Here is a 14835-nt window from a genome sequence, read left to right as displayed (position 1 = left end):
TTTACTGAGCATTTACTGTGTGCAGAACACTGTACTAAATGCTTGAGAGAGTAAAATATAACAATAAACAGATGCACTCCCTTCCCTTCTGACTCCCAGGCCCACGTTCTATCCACTACGCCATGCTGCTTCCCAAAGTGGTCCCTCTCCTGGAAAGAGTTATGCTGTTCTATGAAGCCACACGTTCCCCGACTAGGCTCATCCCGAATGAGGATCAGGGACCCTCACAATCCTGGGAAGCTGAAAGGCGTATGGGAGCAGCATGGCCTAGTGGCTAGAGCACGGGCCTGGGAGTCAGAAGGTCATGGGTTCTAATCCCAGCTCTACCACATGACTGCTGTGTGACCATGGGCAAGTCACTTCACCTCTCTGTGCCTGTTGCCTCATTTATAGAAAATAGGGATTAAGATAGTGAGCCCCATGTGGGACAGGGACTGTGCCCAACCTGATTATTCTGTATTAGGCCAGGATTTAAACAGTGATTGGCACATAGTAAGCACAGAGAAAGCGCTTAACGAATACTGCACTTATTATTATTATCTTCCCTTGGGAGGGGTACAGGACTGAGGAGGCCCACAGGGGCCAACACTCATTTCTTCCATTCTGGAGTTTTCTCCCTTTCTTCACCCCTGGGCCTGGAGAGATGGATTTAGTGAATCCCTTGTAAACCACTAAAGGAAACAAAAAGCGGTTCCCAGTGGAAAGAGAACTTTGTGAATGTAGATGGTTGAAAGAAAAAAAAAGGTCACTGCGACCTTAAAAGAAAGGAGCTCCACAGATCTGATAATAATTATAATGATACTTGTTCAACGCTTTCTCTGTGCCAAGAACTGTACTAAGAACTGGTGGTAAAGAATAATAATAATAATTCTGGTATCTGTTAGGCACTTACTCTGTGCCGGGCACAGTACTAAGCACTGGGGTAGATACAAGCAAATTGGGTTGGACACAGTCTCCGTTTCACTTGGGGCTCACAGTTTCAATCCCCATGTCACAGATGAGGAAACTGAGGCCCGGAGAAGTGAAGTGACTTGCCCAAAGAACCCACAACCTTCTGACTCCCAGGCCTGGACTCTATCCACTGGTTAGATGCACTCCAAGTCTCACATGGGGCTCACAGACGAATGGATTCTGGTAAAAAGAAGTAAGTGGAGCCAGTCATTGGAGTGAAAAGCAGTCCTCACCTGAATCTGTCCTAATTGTCAGTGTTCACTTGCTAAATTTCCCCCAGGCGCCCTTTTCCCCCTCCCCTGAGATCTTAAACCATCCTGAGGGAGGGCGGCCCCCCTCCCTACTCCCCTCTCCCTATAAAACAATTCCGAGTGCACCTCCCTAGGCATCCACTGTGATGTTCTTCAGCTTCTCACAACCCTGAGTCAGGAAATTCTTTCTAATGTCTAGGGGAAATCCCCACTCTATAGTTTAAGCCTGGACAACTAACTCCCTTGTTCCCTGTCCTCATCAGAAACCGAAAATACCTGCTCACCACCGCCTGCTCAATATCCCTTTTATACTCGGGGGATGGTTATTAAGGTGTCTTTCTTGTCTTCTTTTCTGCAGACTCGACTCGGTGGGAGCCCATTATTACTGGCGTTCATAAATTTTCCTCTGTCTCATCTCCGGTCTGTCACGAGCTGTATGCGCACTCATAAAATCCATGAACATTCATTCATTCATTCAATAGTGTTTATTGAGCACTTACTATGTGCACAGCACTGTACTAAGCGCTTGGAATGAACAAGTCGGCAACAGATAGAGACAGTCCCTGCCATTCGACGGGCTTACAGTCTAATCGGGGGAGACGGACAGACAAGAACAATGGCAATAAATAGAGTCAAGGGCATGAGTGAAGAATGGTCTTTTCGATCCCTACTGCACTTTCCCCTCTAGACTGTCGGCTCGTTGTGGGCAGGGAACGTGTCTGACAATAATGTTGGTATTTGTTAAGCGATTACTATGTGCAGAGCACTGTTCTAAGCGCTGAGGGAGATACAGGGTCATCAGGTTGTCCCGCATGAGGTTCACAGTCTTCATCCCCGTTTTACAGATGAGGTAACTGAGGCACAGAGAAGTGAAGCGACTTGCCCAACGTCACACAGCTGACACGTGGCAGAGCCGGGATTCGAACCCATGACCTCTGACTCCCAAGCCCGGGCTCTTTCCACTGAGCCACGCTGTGGACTCTTCCAAGCGGTTAGTACAGGAGACGGTCCACACGGGAAGCGCTCAATAATTTCAATTACTGACTGAATGATAGTGTACTCGACTAAGTGCTTAGCAAAGACCTCGGCACAGGAAGTATTTGAACAATACTACTACTAGCAATAATAATACTTGCGGTGTTTGTTAAGTACCTACTATATGTCAATTACTGTGCTAAGCCCTGGGGTTGATATGGTACACAGTGATTTTTGAATTTATGTGCTCACATGTGTCAAGCATGTTCTTATCTTTGGGGTACATACAAGTCAATCAGACTTGCAGATGGAGATCAGACACAGGTCCTGTCCCGCATGGGGTTCTTAGTCAATCCGTGGGTCGTGTTCATTGAGCGCTTACTGCGTGCAGAGCACTGAACTAAGCACTTGGGAGAGTACAACAGAACAATATGACAGACATATTCCTTGCCCACAGCAAACTTACAGTCTAGAGGGGGGGACAGACATGAATATAAATAAAATTACAGTTATGGACGCAACAGTGGGGCTGGGACGGTGGATGAATAAAGGGAGCAAGTCAGGGTGGGGCAGAAGGGAGTGGGAGAGGAGGAAAGGAAGGCTTCTTGGAAGAGATGTGCCTTCAATAAGGCTTTGAGGTGGGGGGGGGGGAGAGTCATCGTCTGGCGGCTATGAAGAGGGAGGACATTCCAGGCCAGAGGCAGGGCATGGGAGAGAGGTCAGCAGCGAGATAAACGAGTTCTTAGTGTAAAGGAGGAGGGTATTAAGTTGTGGATAAGGGAACAAGCCTACCAGCTCTATTGTATTGTACTTTCCCAAGTGCTTAGTACCGTGCACTGCACCTGCTCAACATCAATCAATCAATCAGTGGTATTTATATATCTATCTCGCCGCCGACCTCTTGCCCACATCCCGAAATATAAACCCAAGAAAGACACGGTTGCATAAACTGTACATTACTCACACACGCATAGACTTTGCTTTAAGCAACTGCTGAAACCCTCAAGTACGGCAGCAAATTAATCATTAGCAACTGGGCTCCAGCCTAAATACTGGCTGGGTCCTTTCTACTGGCTGAGTCCTTTCTTAACCTGAAGTGGGTGGTGTTGACTTTTAGAGTATTTTGGGGGGTCAACTTTCTTTCTTTCTACAGACTCGTCCGCCCGAGTGGGTGGCCGGAGCGTTTTTACCACGACTCCTCCACGAAGGATTCTGTCACTTAGCGATCGAGCGTGCGAGTCTCAATACTTAGCTTACTGTGAAGTTCCCGGGTTCTTTCTGCATCTATTTGACAGAGTAAGTTGAACGTTTTCAAGTGTTCGCATTAAGTGCTCCAGTTTAACGTGTCAGTACCTCAGTCCGGCATATTCACGTTCAACAAAAGCGGCCGATAGCGGCATGAGATTCCTCGGCAGGCACTGAGCCGTGACAGACTAAACAAAAAGGGGGCCTGCAGAAACAAAAGAAACGACGTTCCCACAATCCTTCACACAGCCTGGATTTCGGGACCCCGGTTGTCTTGACGGTCACGTCCGAGGGGCGGGGTTGGCCTGTGGATCGGTCGGTTAAATAAACCTTTCCCCTTGATTAAATAAACCCACCCACCCACCGTTTCATCCAATTTGGGGTCATTTCTTGCAAGCGTTGGTCTCAGACTCAATTGTTGGAAGAACACTTACTATTACAAGAGCTCCTCTACTCTCCAGTGATTCAAGAAAAAGGAGAAGACGATAAGCTCCTTCTGGACAGGGAACGTGACTGCCAACTCTATTGTACTGTACTCTCCTAAGGGCTTAGTACAGTGCTGTGCACACAGTAAGAGCTTCCCAATGGCCTAGTGGACAGAGCACCGATCTGGACGACAAAGGAAATGGTTTCTAAGTCTGACTTCGCCATTTTTCTGCTGTGTGACCTCGGGCAAGTCACTTAGGTTCTCTTGGCCTCAGTTACCTCATCTGTAAAATGGGGTAAGACTGTGAGCCCCACGTAGAACAGGGGCTGTGTCCGTTCTAAGTAGCTAGTAATACCCCCCGCATTTAGTACAGTGCCTGGCACATAGTAAGCGCTTAACAAATACCACCAAAAAATTGATTGTTTGACTGACTGACTAATCCAAAAACTATAGAGGACATCTGAGCTGCTTGCTTTCTCCTCATTGGAATGATATGAGGGTTACTGAGGTAAAGAAAGTTTTAGTTTTATTGAGGCTTTTGAGGATTCCCATGTGGTCTATACCAATCAATCAATGGAATTTATTGAGTGTTTATGGTGTGCAGGGCAATGTGCTGAGCTTTTGGGAGAGTATAAAACAATAAAGTTGGCTTTGATTTCTCAGAAAAGTGCCAAATGAATACAGACTCAAAGGGCTGTTGCCATTGTTTTAAAAAGAAGTATCTTTTTAAAAATCCACTAGGCCATAATGCAGTGTGTTGTCTGAAAATTTCTAGCCATGAAAACCTTATTACTATTACTACTGAGACAGTCACCTCTCCAAGAGGCCTTCCCTGATTAAGCCCTCTTTCCCTTTCCCCTTTTAAAGATATACCTATATTTAAATTATATTAATTACTTATTTTTGCCTATTAATGTCTGTCTCCCCCTCTGGATTGTAAGTTCGTTATAGGCAAAGAAGATCATTCTATTGTGCTCTACTCTCTCAACCACTTAGTACAGTGCTCTGCACATAGTAGATGCTCAAAAAGTACCATCGACTGATTCCCCGGCTCGCTCTCCCTTCCGCGTCCTCTAGGCCTTAGATCTGTGACCTCTGGATTTTGATATTCACCCGGTCCCCAACCCTACAGCACTTATGTACAAGCGAAGCAGCGTAGTCTAGTGGAAAGAGCACGGGCCTGAGAGTCAGAAGGTCATGGGTTTTAATCCCGGCTCCGCCGCTTGTCTTCTGTGTGACCTTGGGCAAATCACTTCATTTCTCTGTACCTCAATTCCCTCATCTGTAAAATGGGGATTAAGACAGTGAACCCCATGTGGGACAGGGACTGTGTCCAACCTGATTACCTTGCATCTACGCCAGTGCTTAGAACAGTGCCTGGCACACGGTAAGTACTTAATACCATAATTATTATCACTATTATATACATTTAAATTATATATTATAAAATACTTATTTAATCATATTACCACCTGTCTCCCCTGTTACACTGTAAGCTCGTTATGGGGAGGGAAATAGCATCTGGCCCGATGACCTCGCATCTACCCCACTGCTTAGTACAGTGCCCGGCACCTAATAAGCGATTCACAAATACCATTATGACAAACACAAAACAACAGCGGACGGAGATACATGGGAACTGCCAGTCTCCCATATAAATTGCTGGGGCGGGTTCAAATCCCCATGTGGGAAATTCTGACTCAGAGAGAAAGTTGTCAAATCATCCCTTCCTGAGGCTTGCCAGAAGCCCCTAACCCCATCTGGTTAGACAACATTTACCCAAAGAGGGTGTAAAGAGAGGGAGCTTCAAACACAGGATGCACTTTGAAGAGGTAAATTGAAGCAGAATGGAGAAACCAGATCTGTTGCTCTGATAACCGGATAAAAGGCCCCGGGAAAGTTTTGTATACAATTCATAAACTTTTGAGTCAATAGGTTATCGACCCAAGAGACTAGTCAAACTGGCCAAACATTTGGGTGAAGAACAGAACTGAGGCTGGGGGCGACGGGGAGGGGGTGCCGGGCCTGGGGCGGACATCGTCCGGGGCCCTTTCCCCTTGCAGAACCACCAGAAGGCATGTGTCCGATGGATCGCTTCGGTCGGCCAAGGGCGGGTCGTCCAAATGAGGTGAGGGGAGACGGGTGGGTTGGGGAGAGGGGCACCTGGAGGAGAGAAGCAGCCCAGCGGTGCGGCCTAGGAGAGAGAGCACAGACCTGGGAGTCAGAAGGTCCTGAGTTCTAGCCCCAGCTCAGTGGCTGCTGTGCGATCCTGGGCAAATCATTTAACTTAATTTTTCTGTGCCTCTATTACCTCATCTGTAAAATGAGGATTAAGACCAGGATTGTGTCCAAAGGGATAACCTGCTATCTACCCCAGCGCTTAGAACGATGCCTGGCAAGTAGTAAACTCTTAACAAGCACCACAATTATCATTAGTGGGTAGAATACGGGCCTCGGAGTCAGAAGGACAAGGATCAGTGCTGAGAACAGTGCTTGGCACATAGTAAGCGCTTAACAAATACTATTATTATTATTATTCTAATCCCAGATCCACCGTGTGTCTTGGGCAAGTGACCTTGGGCAAGTCACTTGTATCTTTAAATTACATATTATAAATTATTCATATTAATGTCTGTCTCTCCATTCCAAAGTGAACAGGGGCCCCCGCCATCTCAAGGTCAAAACACTACCTCATGACTGCCTGAACTAGCAAAACTCGGAAGCCAAAGCCCTAGATAGATATCCCAGGCCAGGAATGTGGAAGAAGGTGTCCCTCGTCCCCCGAGCAGACCAAATAAGGCGTGAAGGAGCAGCGGGGAAGACACCGAGATTAGACAAGTGGAAACCGGAAGCCCAAGCGGCCCGGAAGGACAAGTGATAAATACCTGCCGCCTCTGACGTTCTGGGTAGTAGATCAATAAAAATAATAATGATGGTATTTGTTAAGCGCTTACTAGGTGCCAGGCACTGTACTAAGTGCTGAGGTCAATACGAGAAAATAGGGATAGACACTGTCCCTGTCCCATGTGGGGCTGACAGTCTCAATCCCCATTTTACAGATGGCCCAGAAAAGTGAAGTGACTTGCCCAAGGTCACACAGCAGACAAGTGGCAGAGCCGGGATTAGAACCCATGACCTTCTGACTCCCAGGCCCGGGTTCTAGCCACTACATCATGGTGGATCGAGACTGGGAGCAGCCGGCTGCGGTCGCCCGTGCCCGGAGTGTGGGATGCTTGCTCTGTCTGCACCAAGAGAGGAGCCGTGGGACAGGCGAGTTTCCCGCTGAACGCTCGTGGGCCTGGAAGCTAGGAACTTTGCCAAGATCCCGTAATGAATACAAGGATTCTTCCCGAGTGGGCATTCATGGGTTCAAGCTTGGTGCTTCGCCATGTTTGAGTTCTGCATAAGTGAATTCCTCCCAAGTGAGAAGCGTTCATGGACCAGTTACGTGCTTTACCAGGTGCGAATGACGCATACAAGCGTATTCCTCCCTTAGAGGGGAGCTCAATACTCTGTGAGTGAATACCTAAGAATAAATGTAATCCTCTCAAAAGGGAAGTTAATTCTCCATAAAGAATACATTTTGCAGAGCTCAGCCTGTCTTCCATCTCTCCCTCTCGGCAATCCCTGAATCTGCACAAAAGAGCTCAATAAATACTAATAAAAATAATGATGGTATGTGTTAAGCACTTACTATCCAGCGTTTAGAACAGTGCTCCAGTGCTTAGAACAGTGCTTGGTACATAGTAAGTGCTAACAAATACCATCATTATTATCATTATTATATGCCAAGCACTGTTCTAAGTGCTAGGCCCTGTTCTAAGCACTGGCTGATTGCTCAATTACTCCTACGGACTCTTCCTGCTTCCACGTGAAGGCACCAAACGGCTACCCCTTGTGAGGTCTGGAGGAATTCCAGACGGTAATCCTCGGTTTCCCCATGAATCAAAGCGGGGCCTGTAGTCTCCGCCGAACTCCTGCGAGGGCCCAGAGAAAATGTCAACTCACGAGATATACAAAACCCAGAGCTCCGCGTGCAGACAGGTTTCCCTTGACTTGGTGGAAAACGGATGGTGGTGCTCCTCCATTCCGATGATTACGGTGGCATTTGTTGCGTGCTTCCTGTTGGCCTGGCCTCTCCCCGGCGCTCAGTACAGTGCTCTACACACAGTGAGCACTCAATAAATACCACTGATGGATGACTATGGGTAAGCGCTGGGCTGGGCTCTAAATACATTTTCCCCAAAGAACTGCTGGCTTTTCTGGGACTGGGCAAGATTTTGCCTTTGCTCTTGGCATAATCAGCATGTGAGGTTGCAATGAGGTTTGGCAACCAGACAGCTGTTTCCTGGCAAATCCCATTCCCAATGGGCAGACAGAGATTCAGGCCAATGCCTGGCAATCAATCAGTCAATCGATGGTATTTACTGAGTGCCTACTGTGTGCAGAACACCACTAAGAGCTTGGAAGAGTGCAATACAACAGTATAAAAGTGTTGGTAGATACGTTCCCTGCCCACTATGAGCTTACAGTCCACCATTTGTCTGTCGTGTGACCTTGGACGAGTCACTTAACTTCTCCGGGCCTCAGTTACATAAAATGAGGATTAAGAGTGTGAGCCCCATGTGGGACAGGGACCGTGTCCAACCCGATTAACTTGTATCTACCCCAGCACTTAGAACAGTGCTTGGCACATAGAAAGTGCTTAACAAGTACTAGAATTATTCATTATTATTATTATTGCAGTACTTCCCATTGGTGTCATCTCACTAGTGAAGACTTTAAAAATCAGACTGCCTAGGATGCCATTATGGAATTTTTTCCACAGGACAAAAACTTTTTTTTTAAAAAAGGTATTTGTTAAGTGCTTACTACTGTTAATTAGCCTAGGGGTAGATCCAAGCTAATCCAGTTGGACACAGTCCCTGTCCCACATGGGGCACACAATCTCAATCTCCATTTTACAATCTCAATCCCCATTTTACAGATGAGGTCACTGAGGCCCAGAAAAGCCAAGTGACTCCTCTCTCCATTCAGACATTACCACGGCCGTCGATGCGGTCGAGACTAAGATGGCTGCCCCCTTCCCATCGATCGGTGGCATTTATTGAGCGTTTGCTGTGGGCAGAGCACTTTACTAAGTGCTTGGGGCTGGACCATTTCATGCCCCTGCTTGTCTCTCCTCCTCCCGATCTGATAAATCTTATTAATTTGCCATCTCCTGTCTGAATTGAGTTGGAGGCCAGTGATGAAAGGCAGGCTCCATTCATCGTGAGGCCGGCCAAGGAGAGCTTTGTCTGGTCAAACTAGAGTGTGGTGACAGGGCCCTGTCGTCCCAAGACCGTGAGGAATGTGTAATCTGTAATTCCGCTGCACTCCGCCTCATCAGAAGCTCAACGCCCTCCCTTGCCACTGGAGCGGCGTGGCCGAGTGGATAGAGCCCAGGCCTGGGAGTCGGGGGACCCGAGTTCTAATCCCAGCTCCACCACTCATCTGCTGTGTGTGCCCTTGAGTGAGTCACTTCACTTCTCTGGGTCTCGGTTACCTCCTCTGTAAAATGGGGGTTTAGACTGAGAGCTCCATGTGGGACAGGGATTGTGTCCAAAGAGCCTGGGTTTGGGAGTCAGAGAATCCTGGGTTTGAATCCTGGCTCTGCCACTTGTCAGCCGTGGGACTTTGGGCAAGTCACTTCACTTCTCTGTGCCTCAGTTTCCTCATCTGTAAAATGGGGACTAAGACTGTGAGCCCCACGTGGGACAACCTGATTACCTTGTTTCTACCCCCGTGCTTAGAACAGTGCTTGGCACATAGTAAGTGCTTAACAAATACTATTATTTCATTTATTTATTTATTTTATTACCTTGTATCTACCCCAGTGCTAAGTACAATGCCTGGCCCATAGGAAGCATTCAACAAATACCATTAAAACAAACAAAAATGTCCATATTCATATTCTCGGCTATTTCCCCTAGTTGTAATTTATTGTCTGACTATACCTGGGGACTGTAAGCTCCTTGTGGCAGGGACCGCATCTTCCAACTCCATCAGATTGTAATAATAATAATGATAATGTTAGTATTTGTTAAGCGCTTACTATGTGCAGAGCACTGTTCTAAGCGCTGGGGTAGATACAGGGTCATCAGGTTGTCCCACGTGAGGCTCACAGTCTTAATCCCCATTTTACAGATGAGGGAACTGAGGCACAGAGAAGTTAAGTGACTACTGTACTTTCCCAAGCATTTAGTACCGTGCTCTGCACATAGTAAACACTAATAAATACCACCATGGCTTAGTGGATCAAGCTCAGGCCTGGCAGTCAGAAGGACCTAATCCCAGATCCATCATTTTTGTCTGCTGTGTGACCTTGGGCAAGTCACTTTACTCCTCTGTGCCTCAATTCCCTCATCTGGAAAATGGGGATTAAGACTGTGAGCCCTAGTGGGACAGGGATGGTGTAAAACCCAATTACCTTGTATCTAACCTGGCACCTAGTACAATGCCAGGCACATAGTAAGCGCTTAACAAATACCATAATTATTATTGTTACCACTGATTAATTGAAGGGCAGGGAATGTGTCTACCAACTCCATTATACTCAACTCTCCAAGCACATCGTACACTCTGCACATGGTAAGCACTCAATAAATATCATTAATTGATTGATCGATTGAGAAAACAGAAAGACCTTCCACCATTAATGAGAAAGAGCTTTCTACTGACAGCTTTGGATTCCTTGGGGGGGGTCTTAACATCCAAGCCCCCCTATGTCTCCTTCGCCACCTTTCTGTAAAAAACCTGGCCCTGGGAGTCAGAAGGACCTGAGTTCTAACCCTAGCTCTGCCTTATGTCTGTTATGTGACCTTGGGCAAGTCACTTCATTCCTCTGGGCCTCAGTTACTCCTCTGTAAAATGGTGATTAAGAGTGTGAGCCCCACGTGGGGCAGGGACTGTGTCCAACCTGATTAACTTATCTCTTGTCTCCAGTGCTTAAAGTAATGCCTGGCACATAGTATGTGCCTAACAAGTACCATAATTATCATTATTATTATAATTACTTCAGTGCTCAACTGGACCCCCACCAATGGGGAAGAGAGTGGGGGGTGAAACTCAAGACATCCAAATCTGGTCTTCCTCCTAGTGATTTGGAAAAAAGGCTGGGCTCCGCCGGAGAGGACGGTGGCGGGGTTCGGGTTACCTCTGGACTTTCCCACTATCCCTCTGACTCTATTCCTTTGGCTAGAAGCACCACCGGGAAATGGTTCCACCAATAATACATGAAAGAAAAGACGCCTGCACTGGCAACCGTTTGAATTTGGAGAGGGGAGAAGCCAAAACACCGGAAAACTTGAAGAGGTTGTCAATGCTGGGGGGCAGAAAAAAACCCTTCGAGAAAGCCCGGGGGATCTGATAAGTAGTAAACTTTCTTAAGAGATCACGGTGTTTCTGCCTTGGTTAAGATTTTAATTATAGCATACGTGTGTTTTTTCCTCTTTTAAGCTATCATTAACCCTACATTTGAAGAGAGTATTACATTCAATTTGACCACAAATACACAACTTTCTAAACTGCCATGAACCGTCAGTGTTTCTTCTAAGAAAAACTTTTCTCACCCTCTGGACTGGAAGCTCCTTATGGACAGGGAACGGGTCTCCCAGCTTGGTTGTACTGGACTCTCCCAAGCACTTAGTACAGTGCTCTGCACAAAGAAAGTGCTCAAAAAATACCACTGACAAACTGATTGAGAGTGAAGTGCAAAGTGTATAGGCTTTCTCAATGAGGAGGTGAGGAAGAAAGAGAGCCAGGGGCCTTCATAACCTCAAATCAATGTCTATGGCAGCAATTGGTATTTTAACATGATTATGGAACACTAGAATTATTTTTAAGGCAGGAGTCTGATACCTTTTCCATGACAGGAATTAGTTGGGGTATTTACAGGTCCAAACTCAGATATACACAACTGCTGTTTTAATTATTTTTTATGGTATTTGTTAAGCCCTTGCTAGATGCCAGGCTCAGTTCTAAGCACTGGGGTAGAAACAAGGTAATCAGTCCCACATGGGGCTCACAGTCTTCACCCCATTTTCCAGATGAGGGAACTGAGGCACAGAGAAATGGAGTGACTCGCCCCACGTCACAGGGCGGACAAGTGGCGGAGCTGGGATTAGAGGGTCTCCTCAATCAATCGATCGTGTTTATTAGGCGTTTACTGGGCGCAGATCACTGGACAAAGCACTTGGGAGAGGACAATACAACAGAGTCGGTGGACATGTTCCCTGCCCAGAGTGGGCAGGGCACTTCACTTCTCTGTGCCTCACTTCCCTCATCTGTAAAATGGGGATTAAGACTGGGAGCCTCCTGTGGGACAGGGACTGTGTCCCACTAGGTTAGCTGGTATTTACCCCAGTGCTTAGTACAGCACCTGACATACAGTAAGTACTTGACAAATACCTTAAAAAAAATGATCATACAGTCTAGAGAGGACGACAGACGTTATTAGAAATAAATACATGACAGATATGGACATAAGTGCTGTGGGGTTGGGGGCGGTGAATAAAGGGAGCGAGTCAGGGCGACGTAAAAGGGAGTGGGAGAAAAGGAAATGAGGGCTTAAGTCAGGGAAGGCCTCTTGGAGGAGATGTACCTTCGATAACGTTTTGAAGGTGGACAGCGTGATCATCTGCAGGCAGGGCACATATCAACTCTGTTGCATAGTACTCTCCCATGCGCTTAGTACAGTGCTCTGCACACAGGAAACGCTCAATAAATACCATTGACTGAATGATTGATTGAAGTGGGTGCTGAAAACTAAGGGCGACTTGACTTGTTGCAAATCCCCCCCGGTCCCACCAAATGAAATGAAATCATCCACTAATAACGTCAGTGCAAGTTACATCTAAAATCAATTTATTCACCCCTCCCTCAACCCCACAGCACTTATGTCCATATTCATTCAGTCATATTTATTGAACGCTTACTGTGTGCAAAGCACTGTACTAAGCACTTACGTCCATATCCGATCCAGCCCTCTTTTCCCCAGCTCGCTCTCACTTCCGCGTCATCTGTGCCATTGGATCTGTGACTTTTGGACATTTGCTATTCGTCCGAACCCCAAACCCACAGCGCTTCTGTACATATGCTGAACTTATATACTACGAATGACTTATTTATTTGTATTAAGGTCTGTCTTCCCATCTAGACTATAAGCTCTTTGGGGGCCGGGGATATGTCCGCTAATACTGTTCTACTGTCCTCTCCCATGTGCTTAATTCAATGGTCTGCATATTATAAGGGCTCAATTAATACGATTGTTGATAAAAAGGAGGGGGAGGAGAGGCACAGACAGACATGACCGGGATCTGTTTCTATCCCATCAAGATTAGGCACTGAATACGAAATCAGTGTGGTTTCATTTTTATGGCTTTAATAACCCTCTAATTAAAAACCTGACTCTGGGTGACTCTTTGATGTGATCTTTCCTACGTTTTAATTCTTTCCCTGGCAGAAAAACAACATGAACCATGCACATTTCTTCATCAAGGAGATTTTGGATTTCGGCTTATGTTCTAAAACTACTAGGGCTTCAACAACTTCAACAATTCGTTTCTGCTGCTGAATTATGAATTATGCTTAGAGTCCAACACGTCAAATCCTTCTCAGAAAACCAAATTCTAAAGGAAACAAAACCCTTCCAACAAAACAGCTGGAGTCAAGAATTTTCACCACGTGGACGCAAGACTAAATGATACAAAATCAGCCCAATTTGGGGGGGAAATCAAGGGAATTATCTGCTTGGGGTTTTATTTCTGAAACATCACAGGCTGTGCAGCTCCAACAACACCTCGGGGTGAAGGGGCTCAAGATTTTACCTTGATCTGTGTTGTTTTATAATGAATCCTTGGGGCCCTCCTCCTTTCCCACCTGCACTGCTGCAGTGGTGATACAAAAATTGTTCAGAGGCACTTGGCTAAGTTAGGGAATGGTGTGTCTGAGGAGCACACCGGAAGCCGGCCGGAGAGGCTCGGCTAAGTTTGGGAATGGCTTGTCTGAGGCGCACGTGCAAGACCAGAGTGACCTGGCTAAATTCAGGAATGGCGGGTCTGAGGAGGCCGGAGTGATTCAGCTAAGCTTGGGAATGGTGTGTCTGAGCAGCATATGGGCATTCAGAGAGACTTGCTTCATTTGGGAATGGTCTGTCTGAAGAGCACTCGAGAGGCCAGAATGACTCGGCTAAGTCTGAGGAGCACCCGGAAAGCCAGAGACTGGAAAACCTTCCAGCTTTAACACTGGAAAAGGTCTTACAATCACCTGCAGAAACTTCCTTTGGTTGCACTGGGGCCAGTGAAGACATCTCCAGTGTATTACTGGAACTTCCTGCTATTCCTGGTTTTTTTTTTTTAATTTATGGTATTTGTTAAGCACTTACTATGTGTCAGGCAATGTACGAAACGCTGGGTTAGATACAAACTAATCAGGTTGGACAGAGTCCATGTCCCACGCAGGGCTCAGCCTTTACTTTACTTCTCTGGGCCTCTGGCCTCAGTTACCTCATCTGTAAAATGAGGACTGAGGCTGTGAACCCCACCTGGGAGAGGGACCATATCCAACCCGATTTGCTTGAATCCACTCCAGGGTTTAATACAGTGCTTGGTACAGAGTAAGCGCTTAACAAATACCACAATTATTATTAACTCCCATTTTAGAGATGAGGTAACTGAGGCAGAGAGAGGTGAAGTGACTTGCCCGAGGTCACCCAGCAGGCAAGTGGCAGAGCCTGGATTAGAACCCAGGTCCTTCTGACTCCCTAGGCCACGCTGCTAGCATTCAATTTCTAGCATCCAATTCATTTGACTCTTTTTTTCTGAAATTTTTTTTCCCTGAAATTAAATTACATCCTTCCTTCAACTGAGTCATATCAGGTCTCCTTCTCCCTCCACTCTTCAGAGCCCAGGAAGTAAAGCCATTCCAAAGGCCAATTAGGAAGCATTC

At 46.5% G+C, this 14835-nt stretch overlaps 1 protein-coding gene across 1 annotated transcript in view; it reads right to left on the bottom strand.

Annotated features, from left to right (window-relative positions):
* The window catches only part of CELSR1 (cadherin EGF LAG seven-pass G-type receptor 1), a 153915-nt gene that overhangs the window by 74930 nt on the left and 64150 nt on the right, over positions 1-14835 (bottom strand). The window lies entirely within an intron of this gene.

The sequence above is a fragment of the Ornithorhynchus anatinus genome, chromosome 14 (genome assembly GCF_004115215.2).
Source record: "Ornithorhynchus anatinus isolate Pmale09 chromosome 14, mOrnAna1.pri.v4, whole genome shotgun sequence".
In the NCBI taxonomy this organism is placed as follows: domain Eukaryota; kingdom Metazoa; phylum Chordata; class Mammalia; order Monotremata; family Ornithorhynchidae; genus Ornithorhynchus; species Ornithorhynchus anatinus.
This window is presented reverse-complemented; position numbering and strand designations above follow the sequence as displayed.